The sequence below is a fragment of the Odocoileus virginianus genome, chromosome 13, assembly GCF_023699985.2.
Source record: "Odocoileus virginianus isolate 20LAN1187 ecotype Illinois chromosome 13, Ovbor_1.2, whole genome shotgun sequence".
NCBI classification, from domain to species: domain Eukaryota; kingdom Metazoa; phylum Chordata; class Mammalia; order Artiodactyla; family Cervidae; genus Odocoileus; species Odocoileus virginianus.
This window is the reverse complement of record NC_069686.1, coordinates 24,540,863-24,557,199: the sequence shown is the minus strand read 5'-3', so window position 1 is coordinate 24,557,199 and position 16,337 is coordinate 24,540,863. Positions and strand designations below refer to the sequence as shown.

The following is a 16,337-nucleotide window of genomic DNA, read 5'->3' as shown; positions in this document are numbered from 1 at the left end:
ACTGACAATTAAAAAAAATAAGCAAGTGAAAATATGAAGCTCATCTAAAATGATCGTCCTACCGTCAAACTCCAACCAGGGAAGGGAGTTGGAGAGTCAGGGGCATGTGTTCTTACTTCAATAGGGTGGTGAGAGAAAGTCTCACCAAAGAGATGACATTTGAGCAAGAACTTGAAGGAGATGGAAGAGCAAATGCAGTCCACATCTTACTACATTTAACTTTAAGAACTTCATAGCTGAAGACCTGTACCAGATAACTTTCCTTTACTCACTTGCCCAGGATCCACTCTCTGCCCTTCTATACCCTTCTTTTTGTCACGGGAGGACAGGCTATGTGAACCACATCAAGAGGCAATTTTGCACTTTGGTTTACAGTTCAGTTCAGCTGATGGGAACTTCTAGCATGAGATCAGAGAGGAAAAGAGAGTCAGGTCACGGTATTTATTCCCTCTATCTGTCTCCAAATGTAGCCTTGGATAATATGGGGCATCAGAGAATCATCATTAGCCCTATTTTAGCAAGAAAAATGTAATACTAAAAGATGAAATAATTTGATCTAGGTATAACCAGGATGGTGCGATTAAGATAAAAATGAAACTTGCTTCAAGTACCTAAACTTTTGCTTACTGAAATTAGCCTATGGAAGGGTATAGTTCTCTTTGGAGACCTCTTTAAGCACTGATGGCATTTATTGACCCTATAGCCAAAGAACATATCTGCACATGCACACACACACACACAGTTGCTTACAGTTTCGATGGGTTAACAAACTTGTTGAAGCTCTTCTGCTACTGAGTCGTGGGTTCCAGAATAGTGCCCTTGGCTCTGTGGAAATGAGAGGAGCCTCCTGCCTTCAAGTGACTTGTTGCATGGACTCTCAGCAGCTACCATTTAACTGCTTAGTTTTGTGGTTTCAGTGAGAAAATCATTAGTTGCTCAGCTATGTCCGATCCTTTTGCATCTCCACAGACTGTAGCCCACCAGGCTCCTCTGTCCATGGAATTCTCCAGGCAAGAATACTGGAGTGGGTTTCCATTCCCTTCTCCGGGGATCTTCCCCACACAGGGATCAAACCCGGGACTCCTGCATTGCAGTCAGATTATTTACCATCTGAGCCACCAGGGAAGCCCCTGTTTCAGTGAAAAAGGTAAAATAAATATTCTCCACTGTCTTTGGAGACTAAACTAAGCTTTAATATGCTTTTCATGTCTAATCGTACAAGTAAGCCATGCGCTATCGGGAAGTGTTTTCAAAATTAATACTTTCTATAGATTGCATATCTTTATTAGGAACTACAATGTTTTATTCAAAGGCACAATGTGTCTAGAAATGATTTAAAAGAACTTAAAGTATTATTCTGATATACTATCCTCATAAAAAAATATAAAACAGTTGAAATCATCCTTTCCTCTAGGATGACCCAAGTTCTTTGAGGGCATGGGCCCTTCTTTGTCTCTGAATTCCCCACAACATAGGAACCCATCAAATATTGATAGCTATAAAATATTTCCATTTGAAAAAAATCACATTTATATTCATTGGTGATAAATTGATATGAACAGTTCATGTTCCTATATTTAATAACAGCTAAATGAGGTATTTAATTCAGGGTAAGGATTGTGAAAGAACTTGTTGAGATGGACTGAACTCACACTTTTAAGGCTTTGGGTATTTTCTGTACAAGTTAGCAGGCACATATGCACAAACACACATGTGGGCACATGCAAACTATAAAAAAATAAAAAAAACTATAACTCTTTGCATGAAAATCTTCAACAGTGTTTATAATTCACTAAGTTGATGGTAATTTTTTGTACCTAAAAATAAACCATGAAAAGACTTATCAGAACTATTTAAAGAGTAAGAGTATATTTAAAGAATATATTCACATAATTCTGCATTTGCTTTTTCACTTTTCTAAAGCTGTATGTAGAATAGACACAGAAGAAGGAAAATAAAAGTTTCTGGTTGTCTCATGAACCTACAATCCCTCTGCCCTCTGGTTTCTTCATCCCATCACCTTCTTTGAGTCTGAACCTCCTGGCTCACTTTTATAAGGGTCCCTGTAGTTATATTGATCCACTAGGATAATCTCTTCACCTCAAAATATTTAGTTTAATCACATCTGCAAAGTCTCCTGTATTATGTAGGGTAACACAGTCACAAATTTCGGGAATTAGGGTGTGGGCATCGTTGGGCGGCTATTGCTATGCCAACCACACTATGATAATGAACTTCTTCCTTCAAGTGCTGCTGCTCTTTGAGCTGGGAAGTAGCTACCTTGGCCCAGAGCTTTAATTTCTAACCACAGAATTACAAATCTCAGTCTTTGCTTCAATATTTATTAATGAATAGGGTTTAGTTCTTTTTATTTATTCATGAGTTCAGGCCTTCATTTAATCAATAAACTCTTAGCTATTTATTTTGTTGACAGTATGCTTCTTTCCAAGAAATTCTGTAAAATGTTAACTGATCATTTTACACAGATACAGATTGCTGCAAATTGCAGAGGTGAACTAATTGTTATTGTTACTAGAGTTGTTATTTGCTGTCTGATGATGTGGTGTTGGTTTGCTTTTTTTTTTTCTTTTTTGATGGGAAGAGTTTAGTGCTTAGAGTCTGATCTAAAAGCAGATTTCCCTATTAGGTAGTACTGAGAAAATATCCATGAAACCATCATCAAACATTGCCTCTCAGCAAGCAATTCAGGAGTATTAACGATTTCACTGTTTTATGTCCAATATTCTCAAGGTAGCAGTAGATTTCCTTAAGAAAGATGATGTGGCTTGCAGAAAAAATAATAGCATTAGCACTTCTTTCCCTTCCAAGTGCAAAGAAAGGACTATAACTTTTAAGAGCCATCACACTAGTTGTTGTTTTTGTTCAGTCACTAAGTCATTCTGACTCTTTCTGACTGTACGGACTACAGCATGCCAGGCTCTCCTGTCCTTCACCACCTCCCGGAGTTTTCTCAGATTCATGTCCATTGAGTCAGTGATGCTATCTAACCATATCATCCTCTGCTGCCCTCTTCTCCTTTTGCCTTCTATCTTTCCCAGCACCAGGGTCGTTTCCAATGAGTCAGCTCTTTGCATCGGGTGGCCAAGTATTGGAGCTTCAACATGAGTCCTTCCAATGAATATTCGGAGTTGATTTCTTTAGGATTGACTGGTTTGATCTTGCTGTCCAAGGGACCCTCAAGAGTCTTCTACAGCACCACAGTTCAAAAGCATCAATTTTCTGGGTGGGATGTTTCAAGAGAACAGCATTGAAACATGTATATTATCTAGGGTGAAACAGATCACCAGCCCAGGTTGGGTGCATGAGACAAGTGCTCGGGCCTGGTGCACTGGGAAGACCCAGAGGGATCTGGTGGAGAGGGAGGTGGGAGGGGGGACCGGGATGGGGAATACATGTAAATCCATGGCTAATTCATTTCAATGTATGACAAAAACTACTGTAATGATGTAAAGTAATTAGCCTCCAGCAAATAAAAATAAATGGAAAAAAAAAAAAACCTAAAAAAAAAAAAAACAAACAAAAGCATCAATTTTTTAGCATTCGGCCTTCTTTATGGTCCAACTCTCCCAGCCACACATGACTACTGGAGAAACCATAGCTTTAACTTTACAGACTTATATCAGCAAAGGGATGTCTCTGCTTTTTAATACACTGTCTAGCCATCTCTAAATCATAAAATGCCTAATCACCCAGAATCAGCCTCATTCTCAAAAAGAGGTTCATAGAATGTTGTAACTAGAAGAAAAACAAGAGATTATTAAGTCTAATTTTTTGTACAAATGAGGACTCTGAGACCCAGAGGGGAAGTTACTTACCCAAAGTCAAACAATTAATTAGAGCTACACTAGTACTAGACTCAGTTTAATTCCTTTGACTTTTGTGCATATCTCCATTAAGAAATATGTTTTGAATGTTCCCTAAAAATACAGCTGTGAGTTTTAGCACAATGCTGCAACAGAAGTGACTGCTTAAAGACCCCTTGTCTTGTTTGTCTTTTTCTTTTTTTATGACTATTGCAAAATACTGCTTACATCAGTGTGTGCATGTTATGCAAATCATACCTGCTGGTTTCTCTTAGGTGCAATGACCAATAGAAATATGGTGCCTGCCTTTAGAGTCGCTAGGTAAAGTCTTGAGTTCAGTTGAAATCTAAGTGAGTGCATGGAAGAACCAAATGGGTGTTGCTGGGCTTTCTTATGAGTCATCAGTGTAAATTATGGAGGAAGTAAGAAATAAACCTTGACAGTTGATGATATGTCATGACATACGTAGCAGTAGCTCAGGGAAGCCAGCATGTATAAAGAGAAGAGCTTGGCTAGACAGGGACAGAGGCGTGAAGAGATTCAGGTTGATGTACAGCTGGAGGAAAGGCAAATTCCCCATTCTGACCTGATTCTAACTTCGAGTATCCTGCACCTCTTCTTCGGTAACCTTCTCTGTAGTCGCTGATGTTTAAGTGGAGAAGAGATGTTACTGAAGCCATTCTTTATGACATGTAATTTGCCAAACTGTGCTGAGTGTTGTGGAAGGGAGTGTGTCCAGATGCACGGGGACCAGTTTGGAGGTTAACAAAAGTGTCTAAACACAAAGTATCAAGGCCAGTGGGAACTCCAATCCCAGAATCCATGAGGCGCCCATGGTCCACCTCCCTCCTCTCCTACAGCAATAGAGGACTTCTTCTCCTCTCATCAAAGGCCAGTCTCTCCTGTATTCTCAATGCTATTCTTTCCCATTTCCTCAAGAACTTTTCCTTTTCTATCTTTTTTCTATCCTACTTCCCCCTTCATTATTGGTCTTTCATTTTAACATTGTCAAATCTCTTTCATCTTAAAAATGAAATTTCTTCTCAACTCTAGCCCTGCTAGAAGGCTAGAGATTTTTGTTTACTGATGAACTTTTTTGACGTTTCAAAGAACCGTCAAGATGCCACTGCTTACATCTGCTCAATTACATAAAATCACACAATGACTTTGCATTTGCTAGCTTTTTCATAAATTAACAAATAAGTCCCATCAGTTTTGATTCCCACTGCCTCCATACACCACTCCAATACTCTTGTCTGGAAAATCCCATGGACAGAGGATCCTGGTGAGCTGCAGTCCATGGGGTCACTAGGAGTCGGACACGACTGAGCGACTTGGCGGTGGCCTCCATACAACTCTTCTTGCTAAGGTCACCAGTACTCTCCTGAAGCTACTACCCAGGCACACTCTGTTCTGTCCTGACTTGCATGCCCTCTGAACAGCTTTTGCTTGGTTGACTGCTCATCCCATCTGGAAATAATTTCTTCTTCTGGTTTCTGTAACACTGAATTCTCCTCATTTTCCTCATTCTTGAGTCCTAGTCCTTCTTTTCTTGATACTCTAATTTGCTTCCCCACAGAATCACATTCTTTCTAACCACTTCAATTATCATCCATATGCAATAGGTCACCAATTTATACCTCCAGCCAGGATCCTTTCTTTGGACTCTGAGACATGTGTATCCATTTGCTTAAGCAACAAATCCACTTCAGTGTCTCAGAGGACCTCAAACACCTATTTCCCCAATGGAACTCACACTATTTACCTGAAAATCTCTTTCTCCTAATGATTTCAGTCAACTGAGCCACGTAATCCACTTTTTCATGTTAGAAACCTGGGTAATCATAGGTGTTTCTTGACACTTTCCCTCCTCTATTCCCTGGCATCTTATCAGTCACTCCATCTAGCTGATTCTGCTTCCAAAATATCTTCAATATTTCTTCCTAAATATACTACCCCTTTACTCCATTTCTGATGCTGCCACATTAGTTTAATAAACCCTCATAAGTCGCTTGAGCCACTGTAATCGCCTCCTTATGATTTGCTCACTAAAAAGCCTCCCTTCCACCTCTGATTCATTTTCACATAATGGCTGGAATGTTACCATAAGAACCTGTGACAGCCACTGGTAATGATGAGAATTTTGATATAAGTTAATTTGTGACTGGTTACTCTTCCCCATCCTTCCCCCCATTCTCAGACAGAGGTTCTCATTTTTTATTGGAAAGGTGCAAAGGAGCTGGCATCATCAACTCAGTGGATATGACTGCGAGCGAATTCGGGAAGAGAGTGAAGGGCAGAGAAACCCGGCATGCTGCAGTCCGCGCGGTCGCGAGGAGTGGGACGTGACTTAGGGACCGCGTAACCGAAGGAGCTCGCGAGGCCCAGTGAGGAAACTTCAGAAACGCCCATCGTGGAAAGTGGATAAGGAACTTCCACTCCCTCAGGTTTCTCAAGTCCAGTTTCCCTAGATGAACTCCTCAAAACCAAAGAAGGTTTCTGATGTTGCTGCTTCTGTCTTAGAAATCCTTTCCGTAGCACTCAGCATCATCATCCTGACCCGCCTTTCACCTCGAATGGACAACTGCCGCTAGATGGTGCCAAACAGAGGCTGGGATGAGACCCCACCCGGCTTGGAGGAATTTGGTCAGATCTATTTGCACGCCCACGACTAGAGCCTACTGTCCTAGTGGTTCCTCCAGGAGGCTTCATTAACCTAACCATAACAAATGGTATGTTTGTGTAATGTATGTTTTCCACGTTTAATGGCCATGGAAAATCCTGGACCACACTTCATGGAAAAGCTTTAGTGAATTTTTATAAACTGAAAACAGAATGTGTCACTTCTCTTGTTAAAAATTTTCCACAGATTTTTTTTCCCCCCTCTGAGAGTAAGATCTCTATAATCACATGGGTTCTAAGGCTCGCCTTCAATCGCCACTACTCTCAGGGCATGGGCTGTGGGCTTGCATGCGGAATCCGCTTGCCTATGAGACTGTAGCAAATGGTGGGGCCCGGGGCTTCTGAAACTGTATCTCCTATTTAAAGGGATTCAGATCCAATTAAATATAAAACCTAGTAAATTAGAAATATGCCGAAGGAGAGGAAAAGCAATTCGACTACCACTTCACGCTGGTCACGTCTTCATCTTCCTGCCCATTTGCAGTTTCATGAAGATGTCAAGCTCCTCCCTACCTCAGAGTTTAAGAACTGACCACTCGCTCCGCCTGGAATGCTTTCCTTCTTCCTTCTACCTGATTAGCAATTTCTTGCCTTATATATATTACTTAAAAATCACTTCATCGTGGAAGTCTGTCCCTTTTGTACTCCCAACTTAGATTCCATCTCCCTGTTCTCGCGTACTTATCCTCTTAGAATTTTTTTCAAAATTATGATTATCTAATATCTATCTTTTCCTCCCTATCCAGCCACCCATCTATCCACTGAATCATCCTTTCTATAAATCCTTCCTAAACATCTCCTTTTCAGCAGGAATCTTCTATCTGTTGTAAGCAAACCTATGGCAGGATTTCTAGCATTGAGTGATTGGAAAATGAATACAGTCTAAGTAGATAAGGGGATTGGAAAAAAAAAAAAAGCCTGGAAAAATGGCAAGAATGCCTCCAAGTAAAATACAGGACAATTAGGACAGAAGCAGATCTTAAGGCAAGAGGAATTGTCCTTTTATTTCAAGACTGTGATGAAGATTAGTGTCTAGTATACAAGAGAATCTGTAGGACTAGTTGAGAATCATCTGCAGAAGTATCATGTATGAATGAAGCTCTGAGAATACTGACAATCTCTGAGATACAGAATGGAAATAAATAAGAAAGAATTGGCATATTTGAAGGATATTCCAAAAAAGTTAGCTCAAGAAGAGTTTTTCACATTTTCTACATAATACAAGGTAATAAAAATCGCTTTTTCCTAAAAAAGAGAATAGCTCAAGTCAAATAAGAAGGTTAAAGTCCCTGATATGTACCATTCCAGTAGCAAAGAATGACGTAATACTTCTAAGGTGGGAAAAAACCCCAGTACGGTTTAATTCTTGTTTGGGCAATAATTGCTCTGTAGTTGTAAAAGTTGGAGCCTTAATTAGCCACTTAAATCTTGGTTTCCTTATCCTATTATCTAAACATATATTTTGAGATGTTGAATAAACTCCTCTATTTGAAACAAGCTCTGAAGATATTATTCGATAGAAACCCATGTGCACAGTGATTGAGTCACAGCAAATCCAGATTCCTGGAATCTGTGAGAAAGACATGTGCTTGTCACGTCATTCCTGCCTGAGGACCTGGCAGGTGTCTCGACCAGGTTTTCTGTGTTGCTATGCTCCGGCTCGTCACATGAGGGCAGCAGAGAGGCAGGGAGACACCCGCCCTCAAGCGCAAATCTGAGAAACCTGAGGCTCGAATTTTGGGCGTAGTGTTTTCAGAAACATTCTTTCAAAAATTAAATCTCATGTTTTATCTTTTTAAATAATCGTGGTCAATCGGTTTGCCTACTTTTCTTTTTTAAAAGAAAAAGGTGACCTGCACCTAGGAATAGGTAAATGCTTGTGAATACAGACATTTGCAATCACCGGACAGAATGTACTTCCTGATTTTTCTTGGGTAGTTAAATCTAGGACAAAAGATTTACTTAGTAAATGCTCAATTATACCGTCTTATATCAGAATGAATGGTTATTTTGATCTAGCACAGTCTAAACCCCATCTCCTGTTTGGAGACATATGGAAGCACATTTTATTGAAATGCAGTTTGTATAAAAGATTGCTGACATGTACCAGGTTTTGTATTAGATTTGTGAACTGTGTTGCCACAGAAAGTTATTGGGTCCGTTTGACTCATAACTGAAACGTAATGAATGCTGAACAATGACGATAGAGGTTAACTTATTCCACCTGCTTCAGGATTTCTGTGTCTTGAGACTATCTCTGTTCTCATAGCCAGGTGCCTTTTCCCCACCTCCATCCCACCTGTTTCTAGCCTCTCCGTTCTGTTGCCTAACTGAATTCTCCAGGCCCCTCAAGTCACAGCAGAGGTGTCCCCTCCAGGCAGCCAGCTCCGCTGCTTTTCAACCTCCTTGGCCATTGTGTGTCTCTCCCATTTCTTCCCACGGAGCCCTGTAAGCCCCTCTGGGAACAATGTCTTGTTCCTAATTTTATCTTCAGCACCTAGTACTGTGTACTTAGTAGGAGCCAACTTAGAAAAAAAACAAAAACAAAAAAAACCCCCAAACTTAAGAATCTTTATCAAGTCTTTCAAGGAAACATAAATGAAGGGTAAGCGTAGCTGAGGACTCTCTACTGTGAAGAAAAGGTTAAAAGAGGATTTGTTACCCTGCCTATTGTAGGGTGGGGATGGGGAATGTAGCATTTGAGGCCAAAGCAAAGATGGTGGAGATCAATTTTTTTCAGCAAACATTTGACAGTCGGATATGATTGGCTAGACCCAAGGCCTACAACTAGTCCGGTGTGAGCCATATGACCCAGTACTGATGAGAGCTGGGGTTAAAAAGAAATAAAAGCATGTTTGTGAAAATGCTTTGTGTCGTGCTAAGCACCTAGGAGAGCGAGCACTGTCATCTGTTTAAAACAAAAGCAGCAGCTTAGACCTTGTAGTGTTGTTAGCAAAACACTTCTCCCTTCCCTTAGCTTTCTGGTTGTTAAGGTGGTTCTTTCTCTCAAGGGCATCAGCTTGTGCTAGAGGTCACTGCGGTGTGATGAGGAGAGAGAGAGAAAGAGAGCTCTTTCTGGAGCAGACTCAGCTTGCCTTCTTAGCATCTTGTTGCTAGGCAACGGCTCTGCCAGTGAAAGCTCATCTCCCTCTTCAAAGATGGAGTGAGGTCTTGTTGAGGGAAATGCAGTTTGTATAAACTGGGCCATATGCAAACAGTATTTTGCTCTAATCCTCAAAATTGCCTTATTCTATAAGAAAGACAAATAATTCCTACTTAAAATCTTGTTACTTAGCAACCAGATACTATAACTCTTCTCTTTTTGTTGCAAAGCAATATACTTCCTTTTTAATCTTATTGATTTATTTTTACCTTTCCACCCATATGCCTTTCCAAATTGATTTAATGAGATTCAGCAGGGCATTGTTGTGTGGTAGTATTTCCCTAGACTGCTGAATTAATTTCCATTTGAAAAATTACTTCAGATCTGCTGCTTCTAGCCAGCACCTAACATATTGCTTTTAGTGCATATTACACTATGATAAGATATAATGGGTTGTCAATTCGAAGAGCCAATATTTAAAGAATCGGTTTTTAAGAGGAAGTGTAAATAAGTTAGTGCTATTTGTAAATATCTAAAAAACCTACACGTGGCTTACTAGACTCTAAAATTTCAAAAATCAATATAGAATAATTGCCTTGTTGAGAATTGTGAAATATCCATCAGACCCTAAGAGCCTTTTGTATTAAACTTTCAATATTTCAAATTGTTGGTCAATTTAGACAGCAAAATTTGCAATTTGCTTTTGTTTTCATCTCAAGATAATGTTACAAACTTTTGGAAGCTAGTGGCCAAACTGACAAAGCCACATAATTTTTTTTTTTTTAATTCTGGAAGACTTCTGAGTTTATAAATAGAGATGTTTTAACTTAAAAGCAAGGTGTTTTAAAATTCTTTTCTAATAATCATTGTGTGAATTAGAAAGAAAGGGTTTATTGCAAGAAAGCCACATGAGGAGATTGAGAATATGTCTCAAATCCACCTCCTGAAATGTGCAGGGCTTGGGATATTTACGCAAAGAACAGGGTGGCTTGGGGAGTGGGGAAAGATGAATAGCGATAAGAAAAAGCTGAGGTAGTGCTCGCTTTGTGCAGGTGCAGCTAAGCTGCATGCTTCTCCACGGGAAGCGTGTTCAGAACATAGTTGCATTAGTATGTTGTAAGGGTAGAGCTTTTGGCCCTCTGATATCAAAAGGCCACTGATCAGATACTTGTGCAAGCCTAGTTGAAGGGTTGGTGGTCCCAACCAGTCTCAACTGGTTTGAGCTCAAACTGGACAACAACTGACTCCAAGTTCCTAAAAAACAACTTGAGCAAACATCTTAAGACACTTGGGTCAGAGACGCTATTTTAAGGGGCAGTAAAGGCATCTTTTTACTAACTGTTTAGGCTCTGTGGTGCTTGGGGGATATGCAAGTTTTCATCTAAACAATTAAAGTGAGCTGAACAGTGAAGGCAGGTTACAGTGTATAGTTTATTGTTGTTGGGTTCCTCAGTCATGTCCTACTCTTTGCAACCCCATGGACTGCAGCACGCCAGGGTTCCCTGTCCTTCACCATCTCCCGGAGCTTGCTCAAACTCATATCCATTGAGTCGGTGATGCCATCCAACCATCTCGTCCTCTCATCCTCCTCCTGCTTTCAATCTTTCCCAACATCAGGGTCTTTTCTAATGAGTCAGCTCTTCACATCACGTGGCCCAAGTATTGGAACTTCAGCTTCAGCATCAGTCCTTCCAATGAATATTCAGTACTTATTTCCTTTAGGATTGATTGATCTGATCTCCTTGTAGTCCAAGGGTCTCACTAGTCATTTGAACACCGCAGTTCGAAAGCATCAATTCTTTTTGGTGCTCAGCCTTCTTTATGGTCCAACTCTCACATCCATACATGACTACTGGAAAAATCATAGCTTTAACTAGACAGACCTTTGTTGGCAAAGTAATGTCTCTGCCTTTTATATGCTGTCTAGGTTTGTCAGAGCTTTTCTTCTAAGGAGCTAGTATCTTTTAACTTCATGGCTGCAGTCCCTGTCCACAGTGCTTCTGGAGCCCAGGAAAATAAAGTCTGTCACTCTTTCCACTGTTTCTCCATCTATTTGCCATGAAGTGATGGGATTGGATGCCATGATTGTAGTTTTTTGAATGTTGAGTTTCAAGCCAACTTTTTCACTCTCCTTTTCACCCTCATCAAGAGGCTCTTTAGTTATTCTTCACTTTCTGCTGTAAGGGTGGTGTTATCTGCATATCTGAGGTTATTGATATTCTTCCCAGCAATCTTGACTCCAGCTTGTGCTTTATCCAGCCCAGCATTTCGCATGATGTACTCTGCATATAAGTTAAATCAGCAGAGTGACACTATACAGCCTTAACATACTCCTTTTCCAATTTGGAACCAATCCATTGTTTCATGTCCAGTTCTAACTGTTGCTTCTTGACCTGCATGCAGGTATCTCGGGAGACAGGTAAGTTGGTCTGATAGTCCCATCTCTTGAAGAATTTTCCACAGTTTGTTGTGATTCACAGAGTCAGTGGCTTTGGCATGGTCAATGAAGCAGAAGTAGATGTTTTTCTGGAATTCTCTTGCTTTTTCTATGATCCAGTGGTTGTTGGCAATTTGATGTCTGATTCCTCTGCCTTTTCTAAATCCAGCTTGAACATCTGAAATTTCTCAGTTCATGTACTGTTGAAGCCTCACTTGAAGAATTTTGAGCATACTTTGCCAGCCTGTGTGATGAGTGTAATTGTGTGGTAGTTTGAACATTCTTTGGCATTGCTTTTCTTTGGGATTGGAATGAAAATTGACCTTTTCCAGGCCTGTTGCCACTGCTGAGTTTTCCAAATTTGCCACCATATTGATTGCAGCACTTTAACAGCATCATTGTTTTGGATTTGAAATAGTTCAGCTGGAATTCCATCACCTTCACTAGTTTTGTTCATAGTGATGTTTCCTAAGGCCCATTCGAAGCTTGATAATCCAGGACTTCACACTCCAGGATGTCTGGCTCTAGGTGAGTGATCACACCATTGTGGTTATCTGGGTCATTAAGATCTTTTGTGTCTAGTTCTTCTATCTCTTCTTGCCACCTCTTAATAACTTCTTCTTCTGTCAGGTCCATTCCATTTCTGTCCTTTATTGTGCCCATCTTTGCATGAAATGTTTCCTTGGTATCTCTAATTTTCTTGAAGAGATCTCTAGTCTTTCCCATTCTACTGTTTTCCTCTATTTCTTTGCACTGATCACTTAGGAAGGCTTTCTTATCTCTCCTTGCTATTCTTTGGAACTCTGCATTCAGATGGGTATATCCTTCCTTTTTTCCCTTGCCTTTCACTTCTCTTCATTTCTCAGCTATTTGTAAGGCCTCCTCAGACAACCATTTTGCCTTTTTGCCTTTCTTTTTCTTGGGAATGATTTTGATCGCCGCCTCCTGTACAATGTCACGAAGCTCTGTCCATCGTTTCACAGGGACTCTGTCTGTCAGGTCTAATCCCTTGAATCTATTTGTCACTTCCACTGTATAATCGTAAGGGATTTGATTTAGTCATACCTGACTGGCCTAGTAGTTTTCCCTACTTTCTTCAGTTTAAGTCTAAATTTTGCAATAAGGAGTTCATGATCTGAACCACAGTCAGCTCCTGGTATTTTTACTGACTGTATAGAGCTTCTCCATCTTCACCTGCAAAGAATATAACCAGTCTGATTTTGGTTTTGACAATCCGGTGACGTCCATGTGTATTGTCTCCTGTGTTGTCTCTTGTGCTGTTTACTTTTTATTAGGCAAATTATAGTTTAATGCATCTAACTGATGACTACCCTCAGTTTCAGTTTGACACTTGATTGCCACCCAGCATGAATAATTCTGATTAGAAGTTGGAAAACTTGAATCCTTGAGTGAGTTTAATGAGGTTGAAAGGTTTTTCTGTGCCATTTAACTTTTCAATTATTTTCCTCCCCCTTTTTACCCTCCTCCTCTTTCCCTCCCTCCCTCTCCATTTCCTTCTTTCCTTCTCCCCTCCTTCCCTCCCTTTCTTCTCTTCCTGTCCTTCTTGCTTCATGTGTCAGTCCACTTATCATTTGTTGATCTTCTTCTCTTTTAACATTTTTTGCTCATGATGGAACTCTAACCTTGAGCCAGACTAAGCATAAAAAGGGTTTGTTCACAATAGAGATGAACAGCCCCATGTTAGGGTCTGCAGTGCCGTCAGAATGCTTTTTCTCCCTCTCTCAGTTCTGCTTCTCTCATTGTGCTCTTAAACTAAGTTTATCTGTTCCCATGACTTTTGTTAGTTTCCTGGACCATATGTTCCTAGTTTAAACAGAAAGGGAAGACCTCCAATTTACCAATATTTTTAGTCTAGGAAAGGACCAAAGAAGGTAATCTTGAGTCACATACTTACTAGAAAACCAAATCGTGTGGCCATAAAAGTAGAGAAATGAAAGAAAATAACAGCTCCAAATGTTTGAAAAGGAAGAGTGTTTGGGGGGAAGATGATGGTGCTATTGATTTCAAGGAGAGGAGTGCTAAGCAAAGAAAACTAAAAATAATCACTACCCCATCATTTGCCATGTACTTCAGGAAAAAAGATTGGTTAGACATACTCTTGGATTATTAAGAGCTCAACAGCTAATGGGATAGCAGGTTTGTAAGCTAATACTTTTAAAGCAGTGTTACTAATACAACAATTAAAGCTTTCACAGGGTTCTCTAGGATCTTAGAGAAGGTGAACCAGCTTGCCTAGGAATACTGAGCTGCAAAGTAAGAAGAACTATGCTTGGTGAGCTGTGGAGATGATCGTTACCAAGGACACTACACCTTTGCAGTGATAGTTATATTTATATTTTCAATCTTGAATAGTGTGTAAGAATATGCCAGGTTAACAAAGGAAGCAGACATTAAGGCAAATGAAACAGCAAAGACAAGAAGAACATGGTGCATTTATGAAATGTTAGCCATTCAGTATGAATCAAGCAATGAGTAAATACTGGGACTCGCTGGGGGATGGTGGCATAAAGAAGCAGGAACAGTATCACAAAGGGCCTTTGGGGCCGTGATAAAGTGTTCAGTTTATCTTGTATGTGAAAAAGAAGCCTGAGAGATTTTAGAGACAGGGAGAGTTAGTCACTCAGTCGTGTCTCTTTGTGACCCTGTGGACTGTAGCCCACCAGGCTTCTCTGTCCATGGAATTCTCCAGGCAAGAAGACTCCTCCAGGGAATCTTTCCAGCCAAGGGATCGAATCAGGTCGCCCTCATTGCAGGTGTTTGCTTTACCATCTCAGCCACCAGGGGAGCCTGTGAATACTGGAGTGGGTAGCCTATCCCTTCTCCAGGGGATCTTCAGGCAAGTAAACATTATTGTGGGACAATATTTAAAATGAAAATGGAAAAGACATTGGAGACCTCATTTTAAACCTGCCTCGGAGTATGTATGTGGAAGTGGACCCCACAGTACAGACACCTAAATAATTATTGGTTTAAATTACTGCCATCTTTTCAAGATGCTGCAAACATAGAAACGATTAATATTTATACAGCAAACACTTGGCTTTAGGAAGGTGTTTCTAGCCAGGGTTACCAGCCAGGAGTCCTGGGTCCTCTCGGCCTTCATCTATCAGCCATGAGGGGTGAAAGATGGAGCCAGCTCCTCAGACAGTAACCTACTTGCTGCACACCACAGTAGTTGAGAACCTCTAGTGCAGAGATCTGCCGTAGCGTGGGGACAGGGTATATCTAGAGTAGCAGTCACTTGTTTGACAGGAAGTAGAAATACTGATAAAGTCACTGATGGCAGTAAATTGAGATGGGAAATGTTCAACCCCTTAAAACCTTTCAAGATGTCTTATTCGGTGTTCTTTTTACTTTTTAATTAAAAAAATGTATTTTTCATGAAGTTCCCTGCATATGAACCTTCAAGTTGTAAACTTTCAAAGATGCGAACTTGTATTCCATCAGCCTCAGGCATGAGCATAACTGCAGCTTGCCCTGCATCTCCTATTGCGGATGACCCTTCAGCTCTATGATTTCTCAGCTCCTCTCCCGTCTCCAGTCAGTGACCCCTCTTGCCTGTTCACTTGATGCCAGCCCCTGTGTACCAGCTGTTGTCATGCACTACAGTATTTTTCAAGGTATGTTAAGTAAGTTTAAAAACGTTTTCTTAATTTTTTTGGCCTTTTTTTCAGGAATGTATTATTTGTGTGAAAAATAAACCTATTACAGTACAGTACTATATAGCCAATGCTAAAGTCCATTTAGTTGGATGCCTAGGCTAACTTTGTTGGACTTACGAACAGATTGGACTTACAAGTGCACTCTCAGAAAGGAACTCTTTCGTATGTAGGGAATTTACTGTATTTTTTTTTTTTTTGGCACTTTACTTAATCAACAGGGAATTTTATAAAGACAGAGTTCTTTAGGAAACACAGATGATCGCGTCTCCCTTACCGGAGCACATGCTCGCTGGCGTTTCCTTCTCCAGCAGAAGAGCAGCACCCTCCTCTGTCACCACGGCAGGAGCTGGATGGGGTAGAAAGAGGGCCTTAGAGAAAGTACGGGGCTAGACTCTGACCCTGAAGCTAGGTGAAGGCACCGGCACCCTTTGCTAGGACAGAGCTCTACATGGCGCCCTACCCTGCTAGTGGTAGAAGTGGAATTGGGGATCTGGTGTAGGGGTATCAGGAGAAGCCTGTGTCCTGTAAGTACATTCAGCTGAAAAAAATAAATGGAAGTAAAACGTGTGAATAATACAAATGCATCACTGTAATGGGCACTTTTTATG

At 40.5% G+C, this 16,337-nt stretch overlaps 1 long non-coding RNA gene across 1 annotated transcript in view; it reads left to right on the top strand.

Moving 5' to 3' along the window:
• The first annotated feature begins 6,217 nt into the window (after nucleotides 1–6,217).
• LOC139038050 (uncharacterized) overlaps nucleotides 6,218–16,337 on the top strand; it is a 63,211-nt gene continuing 53,091 nt past the window's right edge. Inside the window, exon 1 of the long non-coding RNA XR_011490970.1 lies at nucleotides 6,218–6,556. This is a non-coding gene — a long non-coding RNA (uncharacterized lncRNA). The remainder of the gene's footprint in view (nucleotides 6,557–16,337) is intronic.